Here is a 12,975-nt window from a genome sequence, read left to right as displayed (position 1 = left end):
ATGACAACCGGCAGGAGCCATAGGAGTTGTCTTTAATTTTTGTATGACCTGCGTGTCATTGAGAAACGCCATGTAAATTACTTTACTTTATTGCTAAATGTGTTAGCCATAGTAGTAGAAGTAATAGTTGGCGAGCAACTTCATGGAGACACGATGATGGAGATCATGATGATGGAGATCATGGTGTCATGCCGGTGACAAGATGATCATGGAGCCCCAAGATGGAGATCAAAGGAAGCTATATGATACTGGCCATATCATGTCACTATTATTTGATTGTATGTGATGTTTATCATGTTTTTGCATCTTGTTTACTTAGAATGACGGTAGTAAATAATATGATCCCTCATAATAATTTCAAGAAAGTGTTCCCCCTAACTGTGCACCGTTGCGACAGTTTGTTGTTTCGAAGCACCACGTGATGATCGGGTGTGATAGATTCCAACGTTCACATACAACGGGTGTAAGACAGATTTACACATGCAACACTTAGGTTGACTTGACAAGCCTAGCATGTACAGACATGGCCTCAGAACACAGAAGACCGAAAGGTCGAGCATGAGTCGTATAGAAGATACGATCAACATGAAGATGTTCACCGATGTTGACTAGTCCGTCTCACGTGATGATCGGACACGGCCTAGTTAACTCGGATCATGTTATACTTAGATGACTGGAGGGATGTCTATCTGAGTGGGAGTTCATTGAATAATTTGATTAGATGAACTTAATTATCATGAACTTAGTCTAAAATCTTTAAAACATGTATTGTAGATCAAATGGCCAACGGTGTCCTCAACTTCAACGCATTCCTAGAGAGAACCAAGCTGAAAGACGATGGCAGCAACTATATGGACTGGGTCCGGAACCTAAGGATCATCCTCATAGCTGCCAAGAAAGATTATGTCCTACAAGCACCGCTAGGTGAAGCACCTGCTCTCCCTGCAGAACAAGACGTTATGAACGCTTGGCAGACACTTGCTGATGATTACTCCCTCGTTCAGTGCGGCAGCTTAGAACCGGGGCTCCAAAAGCGTTTCGAGAGACACGGAGCATATGAGATGTTCGAAGAGCTAAAAATGGTTTTTCAAGCTCATGCCCGGGTCGAGAGATATGAAGTCTCCGACAAGTTCTTCAGCTGTAAGATGGAGGAAAACAGTTCTGTCAGTGAACACATACTCACTATGTCTGGGTTACATAACCGCTTGACTCAGCTGGGAGTTAATCTCCCGGATGACGCGGTCATTGACAGAATCCTTCAGTCGCTTCCACCGAGCTACAAGAGCTTTGTGATGAACTTCAATATGCAGGGGATGGAAAAGACCATTCCTGAAGTATTTGCAATGCTGAAATCAGCAGAGGTAGAAGTCAAAAAGGAACATCAAGTGTTGATGGTGAATAAAACCACTAAGTTCAAGAAAGGCAAGGGTAAGAAGAACTTCAAGAAGGACAGCAAGGGAGTTGCCGCGCCCGGTAAGCAAGATGCTAGGAAGAAGCCAAAGAATGGACCCAAGCCCGAGACTGAGTGCTTTTATTGCAAGGGAAGTGGTCACTTGAAGCGGAACTGCCCCAAATACTTAGCGGACAAGAAGGCTGGCATCACGAAAGGTATATATGATGTACATGTAATGGATATGTACCTTACGAGTACTCGTAGTAGCTCCTGGGTATTTGATACCGGTGCAGTTGCTCACATTTGTAACTCAAAGCAGGAGCTGCGGAATAAGCGGAGACTGGCGAAGGACGAGGTGACGATGCGCGTCGGGAATGGTTCCAAGGTCGATGTGATCGTCGTCGGCACGCTACCTCTACATTTACCTATGGGATTAGTTTTAAACCTCAATAATTGTTATTTAGTACCAGCTTTGAGCATGAACATTGTATCAGGATCTCGTTTAATTCGAGATGGCTACTCATTTAAATCCGAGAATAATGGTTGTTCTATTTATATGAGAGATATGTTTTATGGTCATGCTCCGATGGTGAATGGTTTATTCTTAATGAATCTCGAGCGTAATGCTACACATATTCATAGTGTGAATACCAAAAGATGTAAGGTTGATAATGATAGTCCCACATACTTGTGACACTGCCGCCTTGGTCACATAGGTGTCAAACGCATGAAGAAGCTCCATGCAGATGGACTTTTAGAGTCTCTTGATTACGAATCATTTGACACGTGTGAACCATGCCTCATGGGTAACATGACCAAGACTCCATTCTCAGGAACAATGGAGCGAGCAACCAACTTATTGGAAATCATACATACTGATGTGTGCAGTCCAATGAGTGTTGAGGCTCGCGGTGGCTATCATTATGTTCTCACCCTCACTAATGACTTGAGTAGATATGGGTATGTCTATTTAATGAAACACAAGTCTGAGACCTTTGAAAAGTTCAAGGAATTTCAGAGTGAGGTTGAGAATCAACGTGACAGGAAAATCAAGTTCTTGCGATCAGATCATGGGGGAGAATACTTGAGTCACGAATTTGGCACACACTTAAGAAAATGTGGAATAGTTTCACAACTCACGCTGCCTGGAACACCTCAGCGTAATGGTGTGTCCGAACGTCGTAATCGCACTCTATTAGATAAGGTGCGATCTATGATGTCTCTTACCGATTTACTGCTATCATTTTGGGGCTATGCCTTAGAGACTGCCGCATTCACTTTAAATAGGGCTCCATCGAAATCCGTTGAGACAACACCGTATGAATTATGGTTTGGGAAGAAACCTAAGCTGTCGTTTCTAAAAGTTTGGGGATGCGATGCTTATGTCAAGAAACTTCAACCTGAAAAGCTCGAACCCAAGTCGGAAAAATGTGTCTTCATAGGATACCCTAAAGAAACTATTGGGTATACCTTCTACCTCAGATCCGAAGGCAAGATCTTTGTTGCCAAGAATGGATCCTTTCTAGAGAAAGAGTTTCTCTCGAAAGAAGTAAGTGGGAGGAAAGTAGAACTTGATGAAGTATTACCTCTTGAACCGGAAAGTGGCGCCACTCAAGAAAATGTTCCTGAGGTGCCTGCACTGACTAGAGAGGAAGTTAATGATGATGATCATGAAACTTCAGATCAAGTTACTACTGAACTTCGTAGGTCCACAAGGACACGTTCCGCACCAGAGTGGTACGGCAACCCTGTCTTGGAAATCATGTTGTTAGACAACGGTGAACCTTCGAACTATGAAGAAGCGATGGCGGGCCCGGATTCCGACAAATGGCTAGAAGCCATGAAATCCGAGATAGGATCCATGTATGAAAATGAAGTATGGACTTTGACTGACTTGCCCGTTGAGCGGCGAGCCATAGAAAATAAATGGATCTTTAAGAAGAAGACAGACGCGGATGGTAATGTGACCATCTATAAAGCTTGGCTTGTCGCTAAGGGTTATCGACAAGTTCAAGGGGTTGACTACGATGAGACTTTCTCACCCGTAGCGAAGCTGAAGTCCGTTCGAATCATGTTAGCAATTGCCGCATTCTATGATTATGAGATATGTCAAATGGACGTCAAAACGGCATTCCTTAATGGTTTCCTTAAGGAAGAATTGTATATGATGCAGCCGGAAGGTTTTGTCGATCCTAAGAATGCTGACAAGGTGTGCAAGCTCCAACGCTCGATTTATGGGCTGGTGCAAGCATCTCGGAGTTGGAACATTCGCTTTGATGAGATGATCAAAGCGTTTGGGTTTATGCAGACTTATGGAGAAGCCTGCATTTACAAGAAAGTGAATGGGAGCTCTGTAGCATTTCTCATATTGTATGTGGATGACATACTGTTGATGGGAAATGATATATAATTCTTGGAAAGCATAAATGCCTATTTGAATATGTGTTTTTCAATGAAGGACCTTGGAGAAGCTGCTTATATATTAGGCATCAAGATCTATAGAGATAGATCGAGATGCCTCATTGGTCTTTCACAGAGTATGTACCTTGACAAGATATTGAAGAAGTTCAAAATGGATCAGTCAAAGAAGGGGTTCTTGCCTGTATTGCAAGGTATGAGATTGAGCTTGGCTCAATGCCCGACCACGGCAGAAGATAGAGAAAATATGAGTGTCGTCCCCTATGCCTCGGCCATAGGGTCTATCATGTATGCTATGCTGTGTACCAGACCTGATGTAAACCTTGCCGTGAGTTTGGTAGGAAGGTACCAAAGTAATCCCGGCATGGAACACTGGACAGCGGTCAAGAATATCCTGAAGTACCTGAAAAGGACCAAGGAAATGTTTCTCGTTTATGGAGGTGACGAAGAGCTCATCGTAAAGGGTTACGTCGATGCTAGCTTCGACATAGATCTGGATGACTCTAAGTCACAAACCGGATATGTGTATATTTTGAATGGTGGGGCAGTAAGCTGGTGCAGTTGCAAGCAAAGCGTTGTGGCAGGATCTACATGTGAAGCGGAGTACATGGCAGCCTCGGAGGCAGCACACGAAGCAGTCTGGGTGAAGGAGTTCATTACCGACCTAGGAGTCATACCCAAAGCGTCGGGCCCGATGACTCTCTTCTGTGATAACACTGGAGCTATTGCCCTTGCCAAGGAGCCCAGGTTTCGCAGGAAGACCAGGCATATCAAGCGTCACTTCAACTCCATTCGTGAAAGTGTTCAAAATGGAGACATAGAGATTTGTAAAGTACATACGGACCTGAATGTAGCAGATCCGTTGACTAAACCTCTCCCTAGAGCAAAACATGATCAACACCAGAATTCCATGGGTGTTCGATTCATCACAATGTAACTAGATGATTGACTCTAGTGCAAGTGGGAGACTGTTGGAAATATGCCCTAGAGGCAATAATAAAATGATTATTATATTTCCTTGTTCATGATAATTGTCTATTATTCATGCTATAATTGTATTATCTGGAAATCGTAATACATGTGTGAATACATAGACCACAATGTGACCCTAGTGAGCCTCTAGTTGACTAGCTCGTTGATCAACAGATAGTCATGGTTTCCTGGCTATGGACATGGGGATGTCATTGATAATGGGATCACATCATTAGGAGAATGATGTGATGGACAAGACCCAAACCTAAGCATAGCACAAATATCATGTAGTTCGTTTGCTGTAGCTTTTCTGGATGTCAAGTATCATTTCCTTAGACCATGAGATTGTGCAACTCCCGGATACCGTAGGAGTGCCTTGGGTGTGCCAAACGTCACAACGTAACTGGGTGACTATAAAGGTACATTACAGGTATCTCCGAAAGTGTCTGTTGGGTTGGCACAAATCGAGACTGGGATTTGTCACTCCGTATGACGGAGAGGTATCTCTGGGCCCACTCGGTAATGCATCATCATAATGAGCTCAATGTGATCAAGTGGTTGATCACGGGATCATGCATTACGGTACGAGTAAAGTGACTTGCCAGTAACGAGACTGAACAAGGTATTGGGATACCGACGATCGAGTCTCGGGCATGTAACGTACCGATTGACAAAGGGAATTGAGTACGGGATTGATTAGGTCCTCGACATCGTGGTTCATCCGATGAGATAATCGAGGAGCATGTGGGAGCCAACATGGGTATCCAGATCCCGCTGTTGGTTATTGACCAGAGAATCGTCTCGGTCATGTCTGCTTGTCTCCCGAACCCGTAGGGTCTACACACTTAAGGTTCGGTGACGCTAGGGTTGTATAGATATGAGTATGCAGTAATCCGAAAGTTGTTCGGAGTCCCGGATGAGATTCTGGACGTCACGAGGAGTTCCGGAATTGTCCGGAGGTGAAGAATTATATATAGGAAGTGTAGTTTCGGCCATCGGGAAAGTTTCGGGGTCACCGGTATTGTACCGGGACCACCGGATGGGTCCCGGGGGTCCACCGGGTGGGGCCACCCATCCCGGAGGGCCCCATGGGCTGAAGTGGGGAGGGGAACCAGCCCATAGTGGGCTGGTGCGCCCTCCCCCTTGGCCCCCCCATGCGCCTAGGGTTGGGAACCCTAGGGGAGGGGGCGCCTCCACTTGCCTTGGGGGGTACTCCACCCCTTGGCCGCCACCCCCCCTAGGAGATCCCATCTCCTAGGGCCGGCGCACCCCCCTAGGGGGCCTATATAAAGGGGGGGAGGGAGGGCAGCCGCACCTCAAGCCTTGGCGCCTCCCTCTCCCCTGCTACACCTCTCCCTCTCGCAGAAGTTCGGCGAAGCCCTGCTGCGATCACTGCTGCATCCACCACCACGCCGTCGTGCTGCTGGATCTTCATCAACCTCTCCTCCCCCTTGCTGGATCAAGAAGGAGGAGACGTCTTCCCAACCGAACGTGTGTTGAACGCATAGGTGTCGTCTGTTCGGCGCTTGGTCATCGGTGATTTGGATCACGGCGAGTACGACTCCATCATCCCCGTTCTCTTGAACGCTTCCGCACGCGATCTACAAGGGTATGTAGATGCACTCTCCTCTCGTTGATAGTTGACTCCATAGATTGATCTTGGTGAAACGTAGGAATTTTTTTTGTTTTCTGCAACGTTCCCCAACATATCCTTCCCAGTATCTTCCTTCAAGGGCTCCAGGCAAGGTGCGACGTGGAGCATCTTTTCCAATACCGGATTCTCCAAACCCTCAGGGAGGGGGGCCGAACACCGAATCAACTTCGCCTTTGTCAGCTAGTCCTGGTCAAAAAGCGAACTCTCAAAAATAACTTCGTAACAAGTGAGAGATAGTATGTTCGGCCGGAAGATTCCTTACCTGTTCGGCGGCGCGGTTACTGCTCAGGCCCACGTCCTCGGTAATTTCCGGACACTCTACCTGAGGTCCGAAGAATGACTTGTACATATCCTCGTGCGTCAGGCCGAGGAAATTTTGAATGACACGCGGCCCCTCAGGATTGAACTCCCACAAGCGAAGGGGCTGGCGTTTGCAAGGCTGGACTTGACGAACCAGCATAACTTTTATTACCGCAACCAAACTAAAATCTCCATTGAAGAGATCTCGAATGCGACTTTGCAGTATAGGCACGTCCTTGGCTGGACCCCAGCTCAGACCTCTGCTGATCCATGACATCAGTTGTGGTGGAGGTCCCGAGCGGAAAACTGGGGCGGCCGCCCACTTGGCACTTCTAGGAGCCGTGATGTAGAACCACCCCTGTTGCCACAATTCAGACACCTCTGGAATGGAACCTTTGGGCCATGGAGCTCCCGTCATCTTGCATATTGAGGCACCTCCACACGCTGCATGTTGCCCCTTGATCATCTTCGGCTTTACTTCAAAGGTCTTGAGCCACAGGCCAAAGTGAGGGGTAACCCGGAGGAAGGCCTCACACACGATAATAAATGTCGTGATATGAAGAAAGGAGTCCGGAGCTAGATCATGGAAATCTAGCCCGTAATAAAACATCAAACCCCTGACGAAAGGATCCAGAGCAAGGCCTAGACCTCGGAGGAAGTGGGAGACGAACACGACGTTCTCGTTGGGTTCGAGGGAGGGGATGGCCTGCCCTCGGGCGGGCAGCCAATGCACAACCTCGGCGGTCAGATATCTGGCCTCCCTCAACTTTTTGATGTCTTCTTCCATGACGGAGGAAGGCACCCATCGGCCTTGAAGGCTAGATCCAGACATGATTGAAGGTTCGGAGCACCTGACCTGAACCTTGGGTGTTTGAGCTTGAGGTGGGGGAAGGATTCGACTGAGCACGGGAGGGAAAAAAGTAAGAGCCTTGTCCCTTTATAAAGAGGGTGAATATCAAGCGTCCTCTCTGTGGTCGTTTGGACTTGCCTATAGTCTAGGAGTCCTAGAAGCGGTTGGGTTACCCACGCCCGTATTGATGAGAATCCCGGAATAAGGGGACATGATCTCTGCTTTAACAAGACGTGCCAAGGAAACCGCCTCGCATGACGCGCTGAGGTGGGATAATAAAATGATTCGAATAAAGGCTTGGCCGTGGTGCGATGTCGCACTACAGAATACATCAGCGAATTAGATCTGTGTAAATATTATTCTCTCTATGGCCATATGTGGAAACTTATTTTGCAGAGCCGGACACTATCTTTGTGTTCAGAATCTTCTATGAAGTACTTGGAGGAGGAACCCGCCTTGCAATGTCGAAGACAATCTGCACGCCGGACTCGTCGTCATTGAAGCCTGGTTCAAGGGCTACTGAGGGAGTCCTGGATTAGGGGGTGTCCGGATGGCCGGACTATACCTTCAGCCGGGCTCCCGGACTATGAAGATACAAGATTGAAGACTTCGTCCCGTGTCCGGAAGGGACCTTCCTTGGCGTGGAAGGCAAGCTTGGCGATACGGATATGTAGATCTCCTACCATTGTAATCGACTTTGTGTAACCCTAACCCTCTCCGGTGTCTATATAAACCGGAGGGTTTTAGTCCATAGGACAACATACAGAACAACAACCATACCATAGGCTAGCTTCTAGGGTTTAGCCTCTCCGATCTCGTGGTAGATCTACTCTTGTACTACCCATATCATCAATATTAATCAAGCAGGACGTAGGGTTTTACCTCCATCAAGAGGGCCCGAACCTGGGTAAAACTTCGTGTCCCTTGCCTCCTGTTACCATCCGGCCTAGACGCACAGTTCGGGACCCCCTACCCGAGATCCACCGGTTTTGACACCGACATGCCCCATTACGGGATCATCGCCAAGCCACTGACCCAGCTCCTCACCAAGAAAGGATTTGCCTGGACCGAGCCGGCTCAAATGGCATTCGATGCTCTCAAGGACGCAATGGTCAACACCCCAGTTCTCGCATTGCCGGATTTCACACGCCCCTTCTCCATCGAGACAGATGCGTGCGATACCGGTGTCGGAGCAGTGCTGGTACAGGATGGCCACCCCGTGGTGTATCTTAGCAAGGCCTTGGGGATACGGAACCAGCGTCTCTCCATCTACGAGAAGGAGTTCCTCACCATGATCATGGCCGTCGACAAGTGGCACTCCTACCTCCAGCGTGCTCCGTTTGTCATCGTCACCGACCACAAGAGCTTGTGTACTCTAGGCGAGCAGCAGCTGGATACGGAGCTCCAGCGCAAGGCTATGTCCAAGCTAGTTGGCCTCCAGTTCTCCTTCAAGTACAGGCGCGGCGTCGAGAACGGCGCTGCCGATGCCCTCTCGCGTGTCGGCCACCACTTCGCCATCAATGCCCTGCCCACATGCCAACTGCAGTGGCTACAAGAGGTGGCCAACTCTTACGAGATGGATAGCGATGCCCAAGATCTTCCCCAACGCCTGGCCATCTCCAGCCCCGACGACCAAGGCTATGAGCTCCGGCAAGGCGTCATCCGCCTCCATGACAGGATTTGGATTGGGGCCAACTCCGCCCTCCAAACCAAGCTGATCCACGCCTTCCACGCAAGCGCAGTGGGGGGGGCACTCCGGCGTGACCGCCACTTACCAGCGCCTCAAAAAACATTTTGCCTGGTGTGGCCTTAAACAGGCGGTCGAGAAGTTCGTGCACCAGTGCGCCATCTGCCAGCACGCCAAGCATGAACACATCAAGATGCCGGGGCTCCTGCAACCCCTTCCCATGCCCACGGAGCCCTGGCAGGACCTCACCATGGATTTCATGGAAGGCTTACCTGCGTCCGAAGGCTATGAAGTCATCATGGTCGTCGTTGACTGGTTCACCAAGTACGCACACTTCGTGCCTCTTCGTCATCCCTTCACGGCGGCAACAGTGGCCCGTGCTTTCTAGGGCAACATCATCAAGCTGCACGGAGTTCCCCATTCCATCGTCTCCGACCCGGATAGCATCTTCACCAGTAACATGTGGCGTGCCATCCTTGCAACTGCTGGCACCAAGCTGAGCTACTCCACGGCGTACCATCCGCAGACGGACAGGCAAAGCGAGCGCGTGAACCAGTGCCTCGAGATGTACCTGCGCTACGCCATCCACGACACACCCTCCGAATGGCACAAGTGGCTGCCGACGGCGGAATTCTGGTACAACACTACGTACCACTCCTCCCTAAACACTTCCCCTTTCCAAGCATTGTATGGGAAGGAGCCCAACCTTGGAGGTCTGTCGACGTTCACTGCCAACCTACCAACAGAAGCTGGTGAGGAGCTGGACTGGGCTCAACACACCGAGGCACTATGCGTGCAGCTAGCGCGCGCCCAGAACAGGTTCAAGCAGAAAGCAGACAAGAACCGGACCGAGCGCTCCTTCAGCGAGGGGGATCAAGTCCTTCTCAAGCTACAACCCTACGTACAGTCAACAGTGGCCAATCGCCCCTGCCCCAAGCTCGCCTACAAGTTTTTCGGCCCCTTCACAATTCTGCAACGCATTGGCACCATGGCTTATAAGCTCCAGCTACTAGAAGGCAGTCGTATCCATCTTGTCTTCCATGTGTCACAGCTGAAGCCTTTCACACCAGATTACTCGCCGGTGTTCTCCGAGCTGCCCCGCACACCGGACCTCACCGCGGCTCCACTCCAACCTGTCGCCATCTTGGATCGCCGCATGGTTAAGAAATGAAACAGCCCCGTGGTCCAGATACGCGTCCAGTGGTCATCGCTCTCTACGGAGTCTGCAACCTGGGAAGATTACAATGTGCTGCGCCATCGCTACCCAGCGGCACCATGCTGGACCGACGACGCTGCAGCTCATGAAGAGGCAACTGTCACACTTGATACAAGTGTATCGATGAACACATGAGAGGTGAGGAGAGCAGCCTAAGTGTAAGTGCTGGGCCGAGGCCTGAGTGGGCTATTGGGCCGCCTGTGGCCAGTGTGTGGTGTGCTACATAAACCAGTCTGTAATTCTGGATCGGTTATGAAATGAGATAACACTGGAAGTCTCTCTCTCTCGTTCCCCTTCGTCTATCTCCCTCCCTGCTCTCCTCACCTACCTCTACTAGAAGAAGACCCGTGCGTTGCAACGGGGCCACATTAACTTTAAAAGTTCAATATTACGACATTGGCGACCTTTCTTACCATCAAATCCTCACACACACACTCTCCCTCCCTCTTCCTCACTCTCTCTCCTCCTCTCCCTCTCTCTAACACACACACATATCCATCTTATTGGGTACGGGACCATAATCCATCTATTTCACACACACACGCTAGTGCATAACAATATGGATTATGTGTATTATTATTGCCACCAGAACTGGGGGAATTAATTTCATATAAATCGGCCAGCCACAGCTCCAAGAATACGCGGAAGAGGTGGCCCGGGTCAGCGTCGGCGCCGTCCGGCGCGGGCCACGGGCCCGCTTCCAAGTGCACGTGCAATGCACGTCTTCACAAATATTATAACCAGATGTGAGAAATCACATACTAACACGATGTTGCAATCAATTTGTAATTAAAGAAGCCAAAAGTTTTTTTCTTAAACCAGAATTCCTTATGCTGGAGTTTAAACAAACCCCACAATAACATGATCAATTTTTTTTGCTCTACTTATCACCTAATTAAGCAAATGCATGAGTTATGAAGCTGATAAGAAATCATGTTAACTTGGAACTAAAATTCCAACAAAAGAGTGAGGAACAAACGTCCTTTTTATCATTGCTCTGAAGTCTGAACCTCCCCCTATTTGTTAGTGAAATGTGAGTATGCTTGGAAGATAATAATTTCTTATGCAACATATGCTTTTACATCTGAAAGAGCTATAAAATATGTTGACCTACCTATGTGCACTTCCCAAAACAAGCGGATAAAATTATTTCTATCGGCGATATAAAATACTAAACATTAGAAAGAAAGGGACAATGTCCACTAACCATGCAAATATTCTGACCATGGGATATTTAGGCTGGCGTATATGGGAAATCAAAGCTAAAAATGACTCGATGAGTTAAGGATACATCAATAAATATTGTAAAAAGTGATAAAAACAAATCTGCAGCAACTCGCGACCCCACGAACTCGTATTCACAATGAGCAAGTTAGTGAGGCCGCCACGGTAGGCTAGCATCAAGGGACAAGGGCAACAACCGCCTTCCCATCCAACCTACTGATTCTGCTGGCGCTACTTTCATCCTAAGCCCATGAGTACCGCTAGTGTGTTGCCACGTACGGAGAAACTATGAACTGAAATTTTCATCCAAATCATGAAAAATGTTAATGTTTCTCTCCTCTCCCATCCCTCGTGTGAACATACCCAATTCGTGGTTGGCTCGCTACATTCAGCGTAGCTCTGATATGCACTGCCCTCGCTCTTGATTAGTTGCCGCACTGCCACACATATACGCCAACAAGCTGGGGAAACAAATGCAAATGTTACACCGAGTCAAAATCAACCATCCCACAATCGTAACAATAGAAAAGATAATAACCAAAATTTAACAGAAGAACTACTGCTTGGCTCCCAGATCCATCTTGATAGCCCTTGATCTGGCTGCTGAGCTTCTCCTAGCCGCCTCAACATCACGTCATTACCAAACATGTAGTGGATGCCTAGTGGGACAAGGATTAAGAAATAACATGAGGTGAAACATACGATGGTTGTCAATTCCATAAGACGATCCAAGTAATTTGACAAAACAGATCGGGAGCATCTTGTATAATCTCAAAAAAGCAACTAAAAATATGAGAAATGAATTGATGAAAATCAGCCCCTGCTCTCATTCATGCTCGCTTTTGTAATGGGAAGCAAGGAATGGGGATACCGGGAGAAGAAAGGATCACATGGACGGCAAGCCTCCACCACCGGCAAGTGGGGTTGCTTCACATCCAATCTCCACGGCCGCCGCCTCCATGGGGACGAACTCCCATGTTCACAACCGGGCTCCCAATCGGCCGCTGCCTCGCCGACCTTGACGACGAAGTAGTCCCTCCCTTCGATCCCATTCACAACGGAGGCAACACCCGTCCCAGCGGACGGGTCCGGGGTGAGATCCCTACTGGATTGTGGTCGCGCCTCCCCAAACCTCACCGCGGGACACATGAGAGGGCGCCATTGCCATGGTCAGGCTTGGATGGGGAAAGGAGGCGACATAGCAGCAACGGCGCCTTCGCCGGGATTGGTGGCGATGGCGGCGGCGAGAGAGTAGGAGGGT

This window comes from Triticum aestivum, chromosome 2A (assembly GCF_018294505.1).
Source record: "Triticum aestivum cultivar Chinese Spring chromosome 2A, IWGSC CS RefSeq v2.1, whole genome shotgun sequence".
In the NCBI taxonomy this organism is placed as follows: Eukaryota; Viridiplantae; Streptophyta; class Magnoliopsida; order Poales; family Poaceae; genus Triticum; species Triticum aestivum.
The sequence above is the reverse complement of the archived record's forward strand: the minus strand, read 5'-3'. Positions refer to the sequence as shown.